The 20,714-nt window shown below is 38.6% G+C and overlaps 1 protein-coding gene across 13 annotated transcripts in view; it reads left to right on the top strand.

Moving 5' to 3' along the window:
* Window positions 1-20,714, top strand: part of CELF1 (CUGBP Elav-like family member 1) — a 59,551-nt gene that overhangs the window by 7,738 nt on the left and 31,099 nt on the right. For 11 of the 13 annotated variants that reach the window (XM_063158888.1, XM_063158889.1, XM_063158890.1 and 8 more), the window contains exon 2: window positions 8,793-8,833. The gene's annotated coding sequence lies outside the window, so the exon portion shown is untranslated. Of the gene's footprint in view, window positions 1-3,888; window positions 3,974-8,792; window positions 8,834-20,714 lie in introns of all 13 variants that reach the window. The other 2 variants (XM_063158878.1, XM_063158880.1) reach the window with 2 other exon arrangements.

The raw sequence follows: 20,714 nt of genomic DNA on the forward strand, positions 1-20,714 counted from the left end.
TACCTTGTTAGGATGGGCTGGAAACTTGCAGCTAAGACTTCCCTGACTGTGTGCTTGCATAAACTTTGTATATAGGCACTGCACACATTGGGATTACTATTCACAATTGCTTTTTTAAATAGTAAATCAGGTGAACAAATAGTGCAGGATGTCTGTTAGCTGCTACGCTGTAGTAAACTGTTGATACAATCTTCGAGTAGCAGAAAGGTGCTCAAAATAGTGGCAGCAATTGAGTACACCATTAACTGTGGCAATGATTTTTTGAGAGGGAGAAAGAGGGCAATTGTTTATGGGACACTTTTTCTAAATTTTAAGAAATACTGTCCCCTTAAAAATTATGGTCTTTTGAATATCTTTGCAAATAGGCATCAGTCTTTTGTTTCTTGAATTTGAGAGAGGAAAACATTGTTTCAGTTGTGAAATTGATTTTAGCAAGAGTCTGCCTTTTTTGTTGAGGGCCATGTTCCATAAACTCAGTTTGAATTGTCTTTCTTGCTACTGCAGTGTCTTCAGTGTGTTTCCTCCTGAGAGAGCTGTGTGTCTCTTGGATTTGGAAGGAGGACGTTTTGGAGGCAAATTGGTGGATCTCAGCTGCCTGGCAGTGTCAGGACTGTACTGATGTCTGCAGGCAGGGACTGATGTGTGACAGAGGGTCATCTTCTTGAACTGCTTGAACTCAAGCAACTGTGTTGTGTGGCTATTTTCTGATCATTCTTTGTTTAATGGAGACACACTGCAGTAGTTTTTTCCCCTCTTCATGTGGAAATCCTGCAGAATTTTTTGTAAATATGCAGCCTGTGGGATGTTAAGCTTGTGACCTGAAGTATCTTGGTATTTTGCCTAATTCTGGCATCCTCTGCTAGAATTAGGTCCTCTGCCCACCTGTCTTCCCACTTTGCTGCTTGCTGACTCCCTAGCTGACAACCTTTCATTTACACGAGTTACCAGTTAAAATAAATTCTTGGTCCTGTTAGAGGTCAGTGACTGGAGTTTTATGATTCCTCAGCTTTCAAGTGTTTTCTTATAGCATACTCATCATTTCCTCCAAGTAGTCTTGGAGCAGGAATATAATGGGGCAGTTTTAAAGGCCTCTTGGAATGACACTATTGCATGTTTAAAACTACTGTGTGTCTGTTCTGTGAAAGATGCCATGATAAATGGATAGAACTCTGAATAAATAATAAATATATGTGCACCAAAGGCATTTGAGTAGTATAATGGCACTGGGGAATTTCAATCATGCCATTTTGTTGTAATCTTCCTAAAGGCAATATGTGAGAAAGTGGCATTGTTCAGAGCTAAGCCAAGCTGTCAAGACAGGAAATCTTGTGTGCTGTATATACTTTTGTTTTTAAGGGAGAATACCCAATAATCTGTTTTATCTTGACTGTTACCCTATCTGCAGAAAAGGTTTAATCAGGGTATGAGACAAATGAAAAATTAACTTTTGTCTGATGTCCTTTGAAGATACTGAAATTCCACAGGAAAGCATAATTTTTTATTCTTGCCCTACTGCCTGCCTTTTCGTTTTTTTTTTTTTTTTTACTAAAATAAGCCCTTTTTAAAAAGTACTATAATTATGCAGTTGAGTAATAAAGTTTGGTTAAGGGTGGATATATGGAAAGATTACAGGAATTGTAAATTAAGCCCAGTGCGCATTTTAGATTGATGAAACTTAAAACTGCTATTGTGAAGTATTTACAACTCCAGGAAGGGTTAATGAAAGTTGGAAAACATTTACTCATGATTTCAAGAAGTTAAATCATATTGTTTAATCAAGAATATGAAGTGACATGTCTGTAATATCTGAGGCAGTCCACTGACAAAGAATTGGAACAGTGAAGATGATTATATGGAAGGACATGTATGTAGTTCTTACAAACAGTGTTTTCTTAACAGAAGCAGTGGAAGCCTTGTTTATCACTTGAGGCCTTTAGAAAGGATCAATCAATAGTGATTTAATTGTGTGAAATTCAGTACCTAAATCTGATGATCTAGTTCCATGAGTAATTTAAATGAGCATCTGCCAGTATTGCTCTGAAAGAGGCTTGTGCCATTTTTCATGTGTTTTTCCTTTCCTTTGTGCTACCAGAACATCTGTGTGGTTGTGAGGTGAATTGAATCTAAGAGCACATCTGGGTTAAAACTATGATTTTCCTGTTATTGGTAGTGGACAAGATCACACCCTGACCATTTCCTCTCTCAGGCTTCTTACACAGAGGTAGGCATGGACAGCTGGTGAGGAAAGAGTTGTGCACTATTCTTTTGGCAATAGCACCAGCTTAAACTGGATCTATAGCAGGAGTATCTCAACCTATTCCTTTGTATTTCTTCCCCATTTCTGTTGAATGTTAATGGAGAGCTCTTATCTAGTTTTCTCAATTGTACAACCTGAAAATATTAAGTGAGAATTGTTTGCCTGTGTTGCCTGCTGGGGTACATCTAATTTGGTTCTAGACAGGAAAGTCCTGAATGTTATCTTAACATACTTCTTAATGAATGCCATATTTGGTACACACTGATGCTGCTCTACAGAAAGCCTGCTATTCATTTGGGAAAAAATTGGTGACAGAGAGAAAATTATGTGCCAGGTATACTTCCAAAACCTTACATGTGACAGTCTAAGATGCCTCCCAAATCTAGGGACAAGGTATAGAGAATTCAGAAAGATATTTATTTTATGTCCATTCTGCATGCTTATGCAGCCAAAGCTGTATTATAGCACTTGCTTTTGCCATAAAGTTTATGGAGTCTCTTCCTGCTAGCACTGGAAAACTGCTAGCAGGTGTCATACTGTGCCTTTCAGTAATAGTGATGGAAATGAATTGATGGATGAGTAAGTGAAGAACATCTGAAAATACATGAATAAGACTTCAAGCAAGGACTATACCTCTAGCTCTTGGCAAAGTACATTGACACTCTTGATCCTTCTCCACCCATCCAACTAAAATCTAAGATCAGGTTATGGATCCGGCCTTGTACAGCAGGGAGGGTTTCTGAGGCCTTGGGAAGAGAGAGGAGCAAGCAGAGTTTGCTGTGCTGATGCAAGAATCAGTGAGCATCTGCCACCAGAGATGAGCAGTCTGGAGAGGGTGTGTCAGGGTCCCAAGTGGACCAGGAAGGGAGTTTGTGGAGTAAAAAGCTGCTGATACCAGCAGGAAAGGCATTCTATTAGTTGTATTCACATGTTTATAACAAGGAATGAAAACTTCTTCAAACAGAGGAAAGTTCTTGTGAGGTGTGGCATTACATTTGTGATTGGTAGACACACAAAAATGGTGCTTCATGGCATGTGTTCATGTATTCATGTGTGTTCAGCAGATTGTAAATGAATGCACTTTTTTTTTAACAAGTTTTTCTGTATTATTTACAGTTGTATGTTTCAGATACTATATAAAGATATTGAAGAGAGGAGTAAATGTTGCAAAAAAGAAATCAAAGTATATACAAATGATGTTACAAATGATGACAAATGAGAAGCCTTCAGAGATCTGGACTAGAAGCTTAGTAAGAACTGCTTTGCAGTGAAATGGTTACATTTTATTAAATTTGTGTTTTAGAGCAAAAGTGGAACATTCCTAAGTTGATGTTCCCATAGCAGTGCCAGCATTTGCCTCTGATGGAGAAAAAGAAGTAGTATGAAATATTTTTTAAAGCTTCAGCTCTATACACCCAATATTAAATCTCTTCAAGTGTTAACAAAAATTATTTGCTGTTAAAAGTGATTTGAATCAGTATTCATTGGTTATAATAGAGCAGTAACTCCAATTCTTTGCAGATGTAAATGAGTGTAATTTGTATCCATTTACTCTGCAAAGGATTTACCGTGTGCCTGTTACAAAATAAAGATAAAAATAATTGAGCATATTTTTACTCTTTGGTTTGCAGGCGTGGCAATGGCAGATTCTGCACGGTAGAGTTCATGACAAGTATTTGTCTAATATAAGCCAAGCAAGAATCATACAAGCTTCAGGTAAATCAGTCTTTCTTAGTTGTGCTTCTTTGAAATAAGATATAAATGTTTATTCTTCAACATTTTTCAAATACAGAATTTCAGACCTACTCAGAATTTTGTATACAGTTCAATTCTGATCTTTCAAAATTGAGACACCTCAAAATTATTTTCTCCTAAAGCAAGCAGTAGCTGCTGGAAACAGCCATGTACATTGCATCCTCCTTTGGCATTGTAGGTGTGGCACTACAGAATAGTGATTGCGTTTGGGGATCTTTGTGGGAAACCTGTAATACATCTTTATTCTCTGTTTGCTTTTGAATCTATTCTCTTTTATACAATCAGAAAAAAAGGTGTGTTAGTATCTTGAATTTTTAACACAGAGCTATGCTAGCTGTGTCTGTGTAAGCATTGCACACGGGTGCTTTCCCCATTGAGATTTTTTTATCTTGCCTTTAAAGATAGGTAAGTTGAAAGTGTTAGTGTTTGAATCTTGTGGCTGAGATGGATGAGGTTGTTAAAGTTCAGCTAAAGTTCAGTTGCTTCTAGGAGTAGGCTTAGTGGTTAAGCTGAGAATATTGTTTGTGCTCACTAAAACTCAATCTTATATCCAAAAGAAGGCCAAACTCTGCTGTATGTGTTAGGTCTTCCTGTGGCATGTAGAGTCTCCATAAAGCAAAACATGAATGCGTGCTTTCTGACCTTCATTCAAATAGTAAATGAAATGTTGCTTTAGTTTGTACCTTCTCTGTTTGCAACTCCTAGTATATTTTGAGAGTCCCTTAATACCATAATCTGGAGAGAAATAGTAAACTAAAGTCTTTTGTGGGTGAGATTGTTTTGGATTTTATTAACAGACAGATTTTTTTGGAATTTTTTTTTGTGAAGTTGTTTATGAGGTTTATAGCTGAGATGCAACTGTAACAATGTGATGATACCCCTGATTCTGATTAAATACATTCTGTCACTAGTTTTCAAAATTCCTTTTCACAAAGAAATAAGATTACTATTTCTTTGTACATATTTGTCCATATTGGACAAATAGACCAAAAAGTTGCTATTCAGCCACATAGTTAATAATAAAAGTTTTGTCTTCTAAGCCCCAGTCCCACGTTTTCAGCAGTAGATCGTGGGATAGCTTTGTATTGTTAAAGAGTGTCTTTGAGGCTTTCATTGTGGATTGTAATACTTAATGATCAATCTTAGACTGTAATTGCTCACTAGACGTGGAACAGACGTTGCAGATATGATCAACATCCCAAATCTTAAGTATCTTATGATGTCCTGGTTAGAGTAACTTGAAGCATAACATTTTAAATGTTTTCCTGTCCTTTCATCTTTATCTGCAGTGGTCCCAAAATGTGCACCTCTTCTATTCTAAATTCTGTTCTTCAAGTTACATCTGAAGTTGAAAAAACTTCCATTTTTATAGTAGAACATACTATCATGAGTAATTCAACTTGCTAACTGTATAGTTTGTCTGCCACTCTCTATACCCTTTAGTATTTGTGCTGGCAGTGCTGAGAAAAACAGTATTTGACAGCTCTGTCTGCCAAAATAAATTGAGCAGTCACAGTGACTGAGCTGTGGCCTCACATGGAACAAGTAGCTTGTGGTGCTGAGAGGTTTGGGTGGTGTAAAGATTGCAGTAGAAGGGCACTTGTCAGATGAAAAGGTTCCTTCGCTGGTAGGGTTTTTATAGGGTAGGAGTTTCCCCTTGCTGTCTCTGTTGTGTGTGGCCTCATTAGTAAGGGTTGCTACAAAGTGACATTTCTGTGGGTTGTGGCCTGGGCTGTGCCGTGATTGAAACTTCCTCTGGTTTCTGTAGGACTCTCGGTTCCTAATCCGTGTAGTGCACTTGCTCCGGCGCTCTTTGATGCATCCTTATCTCCCTCCTGTACTTGTTCCAAAGAATTAGTTCTTTCTGTATTTTCAAATTTTCATTATTGGTCACATGGATTCCTAAAAGTATGTAAATCTGCAGTGAGTCCAGACTGAGCCCTGATTTATGTGAGAGACTGTTGACGCCAGGGTGTATCTGAGGCTGACCTATGTGGTCTGTTTGATCTGTTGGCCTCTTTAATTGCCAATGGTAACCTTGACAATCCCATAAACATTAGTTCCTGGAAAGCATAATGAGAAATCAGAACTAGCTGGTCTAGACAAAGTGCTGACTATGACAGTAATTTCATTGATCACAATCCATTAAATGATCTGGTATTCTCTTAGATGGTCCCGGGTGCTGGTGAGACAGAGGTTCTACCACTTAGTAGAAAAGCAGTATTACTGGATTTATTGGGCTCATAGCCATTGTCTAGTACTTAGTGGATAGAGCCACTTGTTTTCATTACCAGCTGTAGTTCTGTTTCTATTATATTGCATATCAAAAGTTGCAACTGTTCATCAACAAGAGTATATTTTGTCACCTTTAGATCTGGCAGGGCCATTAAAGTTAAGTGTTAAATCTTTGTTTTTCTACATGAAATACTCAGGTAGTTCCTCCCAGCTTTGTGCAGTAGTTGAAATTGACAGCTGTACTCAGCTGCAGCACCTTAGTCAGGGAACAACTTCAGGAAAATTTTTATAAAAGCTGTGGTGAGAGATCTGAATTTACCCCACTAATTGTTTTGCTGACTTCACTAAGCACACTCATGCTATGAAAACTCCTGGCTATCAGCATCAAATGCTGGCTGGGGAGAACCTACTTTGCACAAGAGCTTGCTGCCCCATCAGTTAATTACAGAAGTGACCATGCTGCACACATGGCTAGCAGCACCCAGCTGTGTGTATGTATATACCTTAGTCTGAGGGATCCAAGACCCAACTTTTCCTGAGAACAAACACAGTTGTCAGATTCTGTGGCCTTTGGGCCAGGTTTGTCTGATGTATAAACTTGGATAAATTATTCAGTGTATTTATGTTCTGCATGCAATTAAATAAACCATACTAAAACAATTTGTGATTTACTAGCACTCTCCCAGGCTTTCTACAGGTGGTTACAGATTTGCTGCTTGGTTTTTGAAGTTTTTATTGTCTTGGATTTTGCCTTTGATTCAGTGAAGTGTATTTTTTCCCAAAGGTATCCAAGTGTTATGGGTTCCTCTGGGTATGTTAGTTAGCTGCACTTTTGGTTTCTTTGAAGTTTTTAAATTAATTCACTAGAGTCTAACAGTTACATGTGCAAAGTGAAGGTCTTTTTAACATCAAAAAGTTGCTTATATAGATATTCTTAAGCATTCAAAAGATCAAGTAACTGTAGATTTCATTTTATCTGAAAGATGATTATCTAAGGAATATAACTTAGCATATAAGCAAAAAATTTATGGTACATGTTGTTTTGAAGACATTAGAAGTTAGGCATGAAGAAGGTCTGTTAGCAGGAATCTAAGACCCTTTTTTTGGCCATAAACAGATATTTTGTAATTAACTTCCGAAAAGCAGAGGAATCTGGCTCCGGTGGAAGAACTGTCTTAAGGTAACGTTGGCCTCAGTCCTGAATTAGAGCTTCGTAATCCAGAATGTTGTTGTGAAACAGAACAAAAACAAGTATGCAAAGTGTTCTCTGAACAATAGTCAGTTTTGAGTAATATTTTAGGAAAGAAAAATTCATAGTTTTGAAAATACGCATTTCAGATAACTGCATTATGTTTGTCAGGATTCATAGTTTGGGTTTTGTTTTCAACAAATATTATAAGGAAATTAATTTTGTTCTTGTGTTTAGGATCCTTTATTCCTTTAGATGCTTCAGTACTTTATTAAGTAAATTGAACAAATAGGAAAAATTTAGAAGAATTGAAATTTCTCAAGAGATCTCCCTTTGAAAAAGAGGGCATGAGTAGATGTGATATACAACCAAGTATATTACATGGCAAGTTAGAAGAGGATGTGGCTCGCTTATTCTTGCTTACTAAAAAAAAATGTAGAACAAAGGTTAAGTAGGGGCCTGAAAGCAGGCCCTACTAAAATGTGGGAGCTCAGATAGCCTTGTATAATCCTGCTTGCTGGTGGATGCAGTTTTTAGTTTGGTAACTATAGATAAATAAATAGATTTGGATTTTCTGTAAAATACTGCTAGACTGACATGAGTGTAGTTCTGCAAAATAACCCAGGAGGAGGCAGAGAAGAAATTATTTGAGGGGGGAAAAAAGTCAAGAAACCTCACAAATGAAGAACCCCAAGTTTGTTTTTAAGTACAGACTAGCTTGTGTTGAGCATCTGTTACTGAGTTTGCAAAAAAAGAACTTTGAATCATGAAGTAGCATCCCCTAGATATGAGGTGCTAGTACAGAAAATCCGTATGGTTCCTGGCTGGTGATTTGCTTAAGATGTAGAAATAACATTTTTTCCTTGTGTTGTTCAATTCTGTGTTCCCTAATTCAGCACTTTTTGAGACATCTCCATTTATGCAGTCATACATTAGAGTTCCCCTCTGCATGTCCATGGTCATCTGTTAGTGCTGCAGCTGTCAAAATAACGTCATATAGGAGTTTAGGATTGTGGCTACTGTTGTGGTAGCTGCTGCTGTTGTGACAGTCAAAAGGCCAGAGAGGTGGCATAAGTCCACTGAACATTGCTAGGAAGCTCTGAGCCTTGTGTTTTCAGCCAGGTTGTGTTTGCAGTCCATTTTTGTGCACCCTTTCATTTACCCTGTATATTTGAAATATGTAGCTTCAATTTTGATGCTATTGAGGGTTGTTACCACCTCATGATGACTTCTGTTATTAGAAATATGCTTACTTTCCCTGTCCTCAGTGCTTTACCAGGTGGAGTTCACATAATGCTTGTTATTATCTGATGTTAACTCTGGAGTCCTCAATGTGTGTTTTTCCTTATCTTTTAGAGTGAAGACTGGAACAGTTGGACGGAGGTGCGTAGCTGCAGGTATGAACCAGCTACAGTTTGTATCCCTCAGTTGCATAGTAGATCTTCCTTGTAAAGGTTTAGAGAGATGTTTTTACATTCAGTGATGAAAGCAGTCATTTTCCACTGCAGTGAGCAGTGCTCCCTGAACCTTAAACTCTGCAGTTTCCTGCCTTTGTACTGCCAAAGGGGGTTGGGAGTGTTAACAGTTCAGGGCTGTGAGTACTGAGTCAATAGGCATCTTTAACTCCATCTGTAATTTAATAATTTTAGAAACATAACTGCAAAGTAGAAATGCATGTCTTCATAGTAATTTCTTGACCAGAACAAATCTGCAGTATTCTGTAGTACATGAAACCCTGAAGGTGAGTATTAATGGAACAACTCCCGGACTGAGACAAATTTGATTATGTGCAGTAGAACGGGAACGTAGTCCAGTATGAAAATGCATGGAGTCAAATGTGAGGATCTTTTGGTGCAATTTTCTTTGTGCTAGAAGTCCAGTAAGGGTGTAGTTTCATGTGTCAGCTGAGACAATTGCCCCTTCTCAGTTCCCAGCTGAGAGTTTAGTGCTGTCTCCTTTGGTTATGTTTGGTTCTCATGGTAGCTTGCGTTATAGACAGAGTCAGCTTGACAACCCAGTAAAAAGGTCTTCTGTGATCTAGTTGTTCCTCTGGTTTAGGAAGTTGGAATAATTTACTGTGTGGTCAGAGGAGTACAAAAGAACGTATCAGACTGTGTGTACTATGCACCTCAAGAGTTTCAGTTCACTTCTGAGACAATTGACCTGTAACTGCTGTGTTAAGTAACAGTATCAGTATCACCACAACTGAAATTTGGTGATGTTTCTTCCCATGAATTACCTCTGCTATGGCAGAAATATTTAAGATGTGTTTTGGTCTGTAGACAACCAGAGAGAATTAGGTTTTTATATTGTCTTGAGGAAAGAGTTGTTTTCTGCTATGGACAGACATTTGCTACTGTTTTCATAAATATATTGGGAAGGATTTGGTTATGTCTATATCAGAAAGAAAAACAAATTGTCTTTAAAGTGCAGGATATCCTGTCTCTCCATATGTTACTCATCAGGGTAGAAAGATCCAAAATTGGTTTAAGAAATCCAGGATCACCTTCATTTTCAAGTGATTTTTTAGAGAATTGGTGACTGACCTCTGTGTTTGGAACTACCACTTTGAGGACATTTGCTGTCCATTAGGACCGTACAGAAGACTGGCAAGAGAGAATACTTATCATTATGTTTGTGTCTTTGTGTCTTTTTTCTGAAGAATTTGCATCTTTTGAGACAGACTAAACTGATTTGGCCTAGTTTTTCAAACTCATGGGATTTTCCACCCACATCCAGAATCAATATATTTGGATTACTTAAATAACAAAACAATCAGATATTTCAATAGCAAGATAATCACCACGTTTGTGGTTGATGAAAATAAGTCACTTTGATTTGGTGTAAGATCCGTGGTTTCTCATCTTAAGAACAAAGTTGAATTCATCTGCCTAAATGTGAATAAGAAAGGTGACCAAATGGAAGAGGATGAAGTCTTTTTTTGAACATCTAATAAAGGTATATAAAATTGTTTGTATATGTTCCAGTATGAAACGTCTCATCATGGTTAACACTACAGAGATATATATCAGAATATACAGAGATATACATCAGAATAAAACTGATGCCATTCTGCTTCTGGTCTGGTACAGAGAATAAAAATAAGGAGGACTCAGCTTTGCTTTAAGATAAGGAGTCAGTTCTACCTCTGTATTGACTCTTGTCATATACACATTTACCATGTTGAAACGTGTCTGTGTTCAAGTAAAATTTCTGCATATGAGATATGAGCCCCTTCCAAATGGAAATCTTTGGCATGGAGATAAAAATGGGCATTAAAAGATTGTAGATTGTCATCTTAAGAGTCTTCTCCAACCTTAATGATTCCATGGCTAGAGTCTAGACACAAACTAGACTCTTGACATGATGCCATGACAGAGTTCAACCATTAACCTAACACTGCCAAGTCTGTCACTAAACCTATCCCTAAGCCCCACATCTACACATTTTTCAAGTACCTCCAGGGATGGAGATTGTAACACTTCTCTGGGCAGCCTGTTCCAATACTTGACAACGCTTTCTGTGAAGAAATTCTTCCTAATATCCAGTCTAAACTTCTTCTGGTGTGACTTGAGGCCTTTTTGTGTGGTTTTGTTACTTGGGAGGAAAGACTGACCCCCACCTCAGTACAACGTCCGTCCTTTTAGGTAGTTGTAAAGAGAAGTCTCCCTTCATCCTCCTCTTCTTCAGGCTGAACAACCCCAGCTTATTCAAGTTCCCCCTGTAAGACTTGTGCTCCAGACCTTTCATTAGCTCCGTTGCCCTTCTCTGGATGTGCTCCAGCCTCTTGGTGTCCTTGTAGTGAGGGGCCTAAAACTGGGCACAGCTCTTGAGGTGTGGCCTCACCAGTGCCAGGTACAGGGAGACAATCACTGTCCTGGTCCTGCTGGCCACACTGCTGCTGATCCAGGCCAGGATGCCATTGGCCTTCCTGGGCACTGCTGGCTCACGTTCAGCTGCTGTCAGCCAACCTTCCTAGGCCCTGCTCTGCTGGGCAGCCTTCCAGCCCCACTTCCCCCAGCCTGCAGCGCTGCTTGGGGTTGTTGTGACCCAAGGGCAGGACCTGACACTGGGCCTTGTTGAGCTGCACACACTTGGCCTCAGTCTGTGGATCCAGCCCACCCTGATCTCTCTGCAGAGCTTTCCTCTCCTCTGGCAGATCAACGCTCCCACACAGCTTGGTGTTGCCTGCACACTTGCTGAGGATGCACTTGATCCCTTCACTGGGATCATTGATAAAGAGATTAAACAGGACTGGCCCCAATGCTGAGCCCTGGGGATCACCACTGGTGGCCAACCATCAGCTGGATGTAACTGCAATCACGACCACTCTCTGGGCCTAGCACTCCAGTCAGCTTGTACCCAGCAAAGAGTACACCCATTCACATCATGGAAAGTCACCCTGTCCAGGAGAATGCTGTGGGAAACAGAGTCAAAGGCTTTACTGAAGTTCAGGTAGACAACATCACAAGCCTTTCCCTCATTCACTCAGCAGCTCACCTTGACATAGGAGATCAGGTTGGTCAAGCAGGACCTGCCTTTCAGAAACCCCTGCTGGCTGGGCCTGATCCCCTGCTTGTTCTGTGCATGTTGTGTAATGGCACTCAGGATGAGCAGCTCCATGACCTTCCCCATCCCAGAGGTCAGGATCACAGGCCTGTGGTTCTCCAGATCCTCCTTTTAACCCTTCATGTAAATGGAGTGTAACATTTGCTAACTTCCAGTCAACTGAGACCCTCTGTCTAGGCTACATTTCAGCTTTCTTTGTGTAATGCACAACAAAAAGCTTTCCTTTGAATAAAATGAAATGAGAGAGATAGTACTACAAAAGTACTACTATTTTTGTAGTATAATATTAACTGATTCTTGTTTGTATCTGGTGCTATTCATAAAAACAATTTGAGATTAAAGGTCTCCTCAAAATGGCTTGTTCAACTGTTCTGGTGGCCGCAAAGGACACTTTGAGACTTGTTGCTTTTAGTCCAAAAGGTCTCTTGAAACTCAGAAGAAGAAAAAACACTATCAGAAAAAATTTTAAATGTGTCTAAGTGCTATTCTTAGACACATGTAAAATTTTTATTCTTATAAGACATTTCAGTAAGGAGAATAATAATTTGTAGTTTGTTCCTTTGAGTTAAGATAACATATTACATTTCTTAAGTAAAATAAAGTGACTTTGGCCAGTTCTTACTTTAGGGTTGTAGTTTACATATGCACAAAATGTGTTGCTTGCCATAAACTTAAAAGTGTTTTTTGATTCAGAGGTTCTCCTCCTGCAGATTAATATAAATAATATAAAAATATAACGATCTTTGTACATGGTATTGTCTTGGAATTTTACAGCTGGTTCTGTTGCTCCCCCTGGGCCCAATATGCAACCACACAGCCTTCTCTGTGTAAATGTAGTTGCCTTGCCTGCTGTAATGCTTTATGGCATGTTTGGCTTGAGGACAAGCAGACTATTGAGAGCTTTCCAAGAATGACTGGATTTCCAGTTCCTTACTAGAGGAATAACTTCTGACTCTGTTTCAGTGTCAGAAGACTGTCCTAAAATGTGTAGATTTAAGAGTCCTTAAAAATCTGGTGAATACTATAGAGATTGCAAAACGTTTTTTTCCAGTGTATCTTTTTGACTAAGTACAGAGCTTCAGATTCATGTCATACAGGAGAGGACAGGAAAATGCAGGAGTATCTGAAACCAGATTTGTAGGTACTGTGTTTGTATTGACAAGGTAAAAAAAGTTGAAACAAAGTTTTCTGTTCCATAGAATTGCTTGCAGGATTGTTTCTTGCACTAAAAGGTGGCCAGGAGTTTACCTTCGGCTGTATCCATCTTAAAAAGGAAAAAAGCAAAACCAAACCAAACTCAGAGGCAACATTTAGGAGAGAGAAAGAGAGCAAGGACACTCCTAAATGGAATGGACACTCCTAAGTGGAATCTGTACCTTGCCTTCAGCACAAGATTGCTTCCAAGCATTATTCTCTTGCTGTAAAGATTTGAGCATTGAAGTGCAAGTGTGATATGCCTTCTGTATTTCTGTCTTAGGGTCTGAATTCAGTCAATAAGCAAAAACAAAGGGTGCGAGGGGAAAACTCAAACCTTGCCGCTGCCTAAATTGTTTCATCCTGTCCCCTGTCCTTCCACAGGGTAGAAATGTGTATCCTCTCTCTTATACTCATTTCCTGCTTTGTCTCCTGTGTCATACAGCTGCCTTCATTTCCTCTTACTATTGTTGTGACCAAGCCACTTTTCCTACTTTCTCAAGAAGTTTTTTCTGTCTGCAGTGCCAAAGTGTCTATAGGTCTTTCCGATCTCTCTTAGATATTTAAGGTTTCCATAGTTTTTTGTCTCTTGCAAAGTGTAAGAATTTTTGTGTTCTAGCAATGTGATTAGAAAAATTAAAAATGCTGCTCAAAATCAAACTACTGGAATGTTTGGGTATCTTAAAAAAATACAAATTTAAAGTGATATTTTCTTTACATACCTTACTGTAGGGCTTAAGCAGTACCTGAAATAGACATTTCACATATACTTATTAAAAAAAAACCAAAAATACAAAACAAACCAGAATCTAAAGGTAAGGATAAAGAGCTTTAATGTCTTTAGTACACTAGAACATATACTAGAACTAGTACACCAGAATGAGGGGAAGAAACCTGTACATGTCTGCTTTAAAAGCAATTGCCCTGGGATACATCCTTGCTTTTTCCTAATATCAATTATTAATTGTAAAATGTCTTGCAGAGAGGTTTAAGTATGTGATGTTTTCTCCTTGCCTGTGATTTGACAAAATTAATTTTTCTAAGGAACCTGCATTAAGGCTTCTTGTTGCCTCTTCTACAGGTATTGGTTCTTTAAGGGGTTTTCCTGCATTAATTGCTTCAGATTTATTATTTGGTCTTTTAGCAGTTTTTTTTCTTATATGCTTTGTGTCTGGTACCTTTAATACAGTGTCTTCTCAGCCAGGCTTTTATTGTCTTTTTTGCATCACAGTAAGATTTCCTGTGTCCTGTGCCTTAGTTTTAAATTCACAACTACGATTTGCATTCAAAACTCTCTCTGCATTCCCGTAGTCTGAAAAAGACACAGAAATATGCAAAATAAACAAAATGTATCAGGGAAAGACAGAAATGTAACATAAATTTCAGATCGCTGTTCTGAAGGTAACAATTGAGAACTTTAATTACAAAATGTAAGCTAGCAAAAGAAAATATATTACAATATAAGGTAAAGAAAACAATCCGAGTACCTCTTCTTATATTTCTATGAAGATGAATGTACGTATGTAATTGTTGGGGAACGGGTATATGGAGATAGTTTCCTAGAAACTTCATATTCTCTTTGGTGTTTAATTGTCTTAATTTGAAGATTTTACTTACATATAGGCATATTTTGCCTTATTTCACTGAGCTAATGTGTTAGTCTACTGTTCTTGTGCTGCACAATAATGTCCTTGAAAGCAGGATGAGTGCATACTGTATGCCTTTGGAAAAATCCACATATACTAACTAAAGTTTTTTATCACTCTGTACATTGCACTATAGCAGACTGAGGTATTTGAAATTCTTTGGACTTTTTTTATGTAAAAAAAAAAAATAGGTACACGTTCTGGAAGGAATAATTGAATATACCTCAAGGTAATGCTGTGAAGGCTGTCAGCTTTCATACTCCATATTGACAATAGGGTAATGAGAAATTTTATGGTCAGAGATGGATGTTTTAGGTCCCTGTCAGGAGGCAGTCTCATGGCCAGGCTAATTCCATTTTTCTCTCTTTGGTAATGCCTGTGCAAGCCTTCGTAGCATCATCACTGAAGCAGCAGACACAGCTGCAGTAGATCAAGCACTGGGTTAGCAACCTCATCCAGCTGTGTTAGCTCTCAGCTGTGCTCTAAGAAAGTAAAACTCAGGGTAGCATCATGCAGCTGTTCTATCCTAGAGAAGCAGATCATTGTCTGCAGAGCTGTGGGCTGCTCACATTGCAGAATTCCAATAGCCACAGCCCCATCAGGATATTCACAGCACAATCCTGCATCTCCTTACAGGCAAGCAGGTGAAGAGGCAGTGTATCAGAAGATGAGAGGAAAAGTTTGTAGGCCACTGCCTTAAACTTTGTGGACTTCATACATGTGTTATAAGAGGGTCCTAAGACTGGTAATTCAGCTTCTTGCAAGTTCTCATTAGACACATTTAAAATTGCTGTCAGTAGCAGCCACTGGCAGAGCAGGACTCAGTTGCAGTTTGGAGTGGGGTTTTTTTTTGGTTTCTCAGATTTGGACAGATGTTTGTAACTTGTTTCCTGGTAGATAAGCTCTCATATTGCAGAGCTGCTGTCTGCCATTTGGTGTAAGTTGTCCTCGGGAGTGAGCCAGATATTGAGTATATCACAGATTGAATTTGTTCATCAGTTGTGTGGTGGCATTGTGAAAGCAATTGCAAGGCATTATAAAAAGAAAGGAAAGTGTATATACTGGTTGCTGTCTGTGCTGTCACATTTCCTCAAGTCCAGAGGTGTGGGGTTTGGGTTTTTTGGTTGTGTAGTTTGTGGCGTTGGGGGACCTCTTGGGGAGGATTTAGTGTTACTTACTAAAGCAATTGAATATAGTGCAGATATTTTAATGAGCATTTACATCAAGTTCAGTTCTTGAGTAGCTTTTAACAGGACAACTCTTCCTTTTTTTTTTCTTCTTTAACGTAGTTTGGTTTGTTTTGTCCTAACACAAATGCATAGGCAAATTCCCACTCTTTGGTATGATCTAGACCTATCATTGCCATTCACAGAGATTCTGTGTGAAGTGTATGTTGTATAGCAGGAAAGAACAGATAATCATATGTATTTGAGGAGGCCCATAAACAATTTGAGACAAAAATGTACCTGTATGTGTTTCTTGTCTTTTTATAAGCTTCACTGTTTAGAATTAATTAGAATAACAAATTTCCTCTCTTCACTGCAAAGTTTCGTCTCCTTTTTCAAGAAAAAAAATCCCTAACTTTTCAAAATAAATTTTATATCATTTACTGCTACAAGTTTTCTTTACTATCAAAAAAGGTATAGCTTAGCTGCTGTTTCATTTTTCTCTTTCTAAGAGTACTTAGGCAGAGAAAGCCTAATTCTGCAATCCAGAAGACTGGGTCACTTGCTGTTTCATCTGCTGGCAGAGAGCTGGGAGTCCTGGGGATTCTTCAGTCAGACAAAAGTTCATAATTCATTCCTTTTGAGCTTTCACAGAGTTAATTGAAGTAGAAGCTACAGGACTTCATTCACAAGCCAGAGAAGTAGGTCAGGAATGTATTGATGTACCTCAAATACTTTTCCCCAGAAATATTTTGAGGAAGGCAAGGGGGAAAAGCTTATAGTAGGATCTATTTTTAGAATTAAATTTATTTACCTGATTTGTAAAAATTCACCTGCATCTACATCTCATTTATCTGCTCTCAGATAAATGCATAAGAGGGAGCACCACAAAACTTTGGTATTTCCAAGGTAAAGGCAGTTGTCTTCCCCTCCTATCCCTTTTCTCCATCTTCTGGGAACTTCTACCAAAGTTAACATCAATAAAATGTTTTTCAGTTAATTTAATCGGAATTGTAGGCAGCCCAAAAACTTAATGTATTTTGATGGTAAATTCAATATTCTCAATGTGTCAGATTTGTGTACCCACAGTGCATAACAGTCAAAGAGATTGGCAGAGGAAGAAACTGCAGTTTTGGCAACTAGGTAAGGGGCTTTTTGTACCCAGTGAGGCATGGGGAGACAGTTTGGATTTCAACACAAGCAGAAAACATTCTGACCACATGCTTACACGATCAACAATGAAACAAAATATTGACAAGCAACTGCTGTATTTTGATGCATGTAACCTAGAGGCTATCAGTGTAAAAACAAAACTGCAATTCAGCAGCACTGTAAGAATCTGGATATGCACAGATAATACAAGGGGAAGTTTATTCTAGGACCTGTCTCCTTCAGAGCTTCACAGTGTCTGATTTCCCCATAGCCTGCATCCTTTCCCATAGCTTGCTCTCACCATGCCAGTAGTCCCTCAGCTTCAGATTTGTGTATGCTGTCTGAGTACAGAATGTATAAAATAAAAGGGGGTATTATCTTCAGCTTTCAGAGTTAATTACTCATTAAAACTAGGCTTTCTTAGGAAAGAAAATATGATAGAGGATTTTCGATTTTGTAGTGAATTTTCAGGATTTTTTTTGCCCTGGGATGTGATGTAATTCTGTAAATTTAAAAAGCAAAAAACTTTCAACGTTTGTACTCTGCAGTCTCTGAGGAGCACATAAGGACACATTCTGCAGCATCATCTAGGGCTTCAGAAGTGTAAAAATTGAGATCTAATGTGTAGTGCATAGAAGTTTTTTAATGTTCACATTGTCAGATGAGCACAGCATTTAAATGTGTAGCTACAGTCCATGGAGCTTGGAATTTCAGACATTGTTTCTGTTATCCTTTGAATAGAAACAGTCAAAGAATGGATCTGGAAGCCAGCAGGAATTTGACATCTGAGCAAAAAATAAGTGTGTTTAGCTCCCTTATTTTTCTTTCTTTGTGAGAAATGGTTAGGATAACTTTTGTGTTTTTCTAATTTCAAAGAAACGCTTTTTCCTCATTTAATTCTTATTTCTGTGCAGTAGTGAAATACCATGTTTTTCCACTCCTTTTGATATTTTCACAAGTGAAGTCTGTAAGCCTTTTAACTTCACTAGCTTGAAGCCTTCAGCTAAATAACACTAAACCACACCCGCTTGTACACTGTTTTGTCACTGAAGTTGCCATCATTGCTTCAGAAGTATGGCACCCAGAGGCACTGAGTCTTGGCTAACATATCTTCAGGTATTTATTCACCATTCTAGTATTAATGCTTCCTTTCCAACAAATTGTGCCTATAGCATTGCAGTTTTGTCTTAATGGAGCAAGAAGATAGGACCTTGATTTTGAGGAGCAGAGGGATGTGGGAAAGGATGGGCGTAGGATCAAATTGTAATGGTGTAGTGATTTTCTTCAGTAAATCAATCTCAGTAACATTTCTAATCAATCTCAGTAACATTTTTAAAATCCATCTTCTAGACAATGTGTTGCCAGCATTGTCTTTCATGGAACCTACAGTGAGCATGGCAGCTGGGACATTTTACTGGCTGATGTAAAAAGGTAAAGATGAGTGAAAGACCAGAAGGAATGAGTTCTGGTCTTCCTGGATAGGGCCAGAATTTGCAGTGTTGGTCTGTAGATTCATCTCATATAGGAATCACACCCTGTAATCTGTTGTTCTAATCACATAAACCTGAAAAGTTTTTCTCTGCAGTCTCATTTTAGACAAATGCGTGAAATGGGCTCTAGGATCATTTTAACATTTGAATATTATTGATATGATGGACTTTACTCAACATGGCATTTTTCAAGTGGGAAGCCTGTAATATGTGTCTAAAGGTAGACAGAGCAATTTCATTTATTGAAAGCTGAAAAATTGACCTGTGCTCCCGAATGCCTGTTTGCATGTTCTTAACAATGGTGCTTAGCAGATAGCTTACACCTTTTTCTTTAAAGAGAATGCTTTCTTGCATTTATCACATAGTAAGAGCATGCATGAAGTAGTTAATGTTGAATATCTGATGTGTGAGAAATGTATGTCCTCTCTTATTTTGCAGTGTATGCATATCTCTTTGTATTACAAGGCCCAACTCCTTTAAATTAACCTCACTGCTGGCAAAAGATAAGAAAAGTTCTCTTTTAAAAATTTTTTCAGGGGTTGGAAACATTATTTATGAAAAAAAACAATTGGCATACTGTAACTGTGCCAGCTTAAATAAACCTATGTATACTGGCCAGTCAGAATAACTGCAAGTACCCATTGCAACCATTGACAGAGGAGAAAGATGTGATCACAGCTGCTCCAGCATGCAGTCCTTGATGCTCTGAGAGGTTATTTTGTGGTTATAACAACCATATATAAGGGTTGCTGGTCTCATGTTAGACTCCAATTAACCATTCCTCCTGGAGTGCTCCAACACATTAGGTGACTCTGCACTGAGGCACTCACTCCACTCAGTCAAATATTCCTGCATTTCACAGTGTATCCAGTTTTATCCATATTATCTCCCCATTAGTTTGGGTATTGGAGATTTAACAAGAAACCTGCATTGCATATATAGATGCATCTCACAGTTCCTTGATCAACATGCTATATCTGTTTTAATGATGAAGCAGCTGAGGTGTTCTGATCAGCATTCTCAAAGACTATAAAATGGTTTTCAGTAAATCACTGAGTTTTTTCCCTTTCTTGGTCATTTATAGACTCTGTATATCTGGATTTTTAGACAAAGTAGTGTTTCCAGAACAATGTATGTTTTACTTCTATAAAAGGATTCGGTTTTGATGTTCTGTGGTTGTTAAGGAATTTTTGAATAATCTGACCTTTTTTCTGGCAGATTTGGAGAAAAATTGTAATTGGCATTTTGTGCCATAGAAGTTGAGAGTGTCAATAGTAAAGCACAAGGGGAAGCGAGTGAAATCAGCTATTAAAAATGTTTATGGTGAAGAAACCTCTTGAATTCACACCTCAGTATTGCTGATTTGGAAAGTGCTTGTCTGAACTTCAAGGCCTTGGTCTGCCATTTTGGGAGACAAGGAGTTAGTTGGGGGTGGAAAGACTGGAGTTTGTATTCTTTCTGCTCTGTTACCCATTGCTATCTTCATGGATCTGACACTCTGTTTATCTGACAGTGCACTCAGTACTGCTTCGCCAGGGAAAATTGCACAAAACAAGCCTAGTGCATCAGCATTTTCATTGTGTACTAAGCTGAGCCTCCCTTCACATGGTCACATCCCCTTTTTAATCTGGGATTCCATGTCCCTTTCCCAGTCCAGCCTGTTTCTGTGGTGTCTATTGCTGGTCTCCCTGAGCTTCTGTTTCTGTGGTTTGAGTGTTTTTTGTGTGGCTGAGTGTTAAGACCTGCAGGACTTTTGGAAGTGGTGTTGTTGGGGGGTTAGGCAGTACATTGAGGTAGTGTTAGGAGTTTGTCAGAGACTGAGGTGATGGCTGCGTTCAAGTTGGATTTCCTCCCAGAGATGATGGTGGACCATTGCTCCTTGAATGCAAGCCCTGTGTAAGTATTTTCTCTTCATGTCTAAGTTCTAACTAAAATGATAGCTGGAATTGCTGTCTCAAGGCCCTGCTGTCTGTTGGGACAGAGGGGGACAGGAAGGAGAGATAGGACAGCCTGCAGTTTGTTTTCTTGAAGAAATCCTAGTGGTCATGGAAGATTGATGTT

Source organism: Melospiza melodia, chromosome 6, assembly GCF_035770615.1.
Source record: "Melospiza melodia melodia isolate bMelMel2 chromosome 6, bMelMel2.pri, whole genome shotgun sequence".
Lineage (NCBI taxonomy): Eukaryota > Metazoa > Chordata > Aves > Passeriformes > Passerellidae > Melospiza > Melospiza melodia.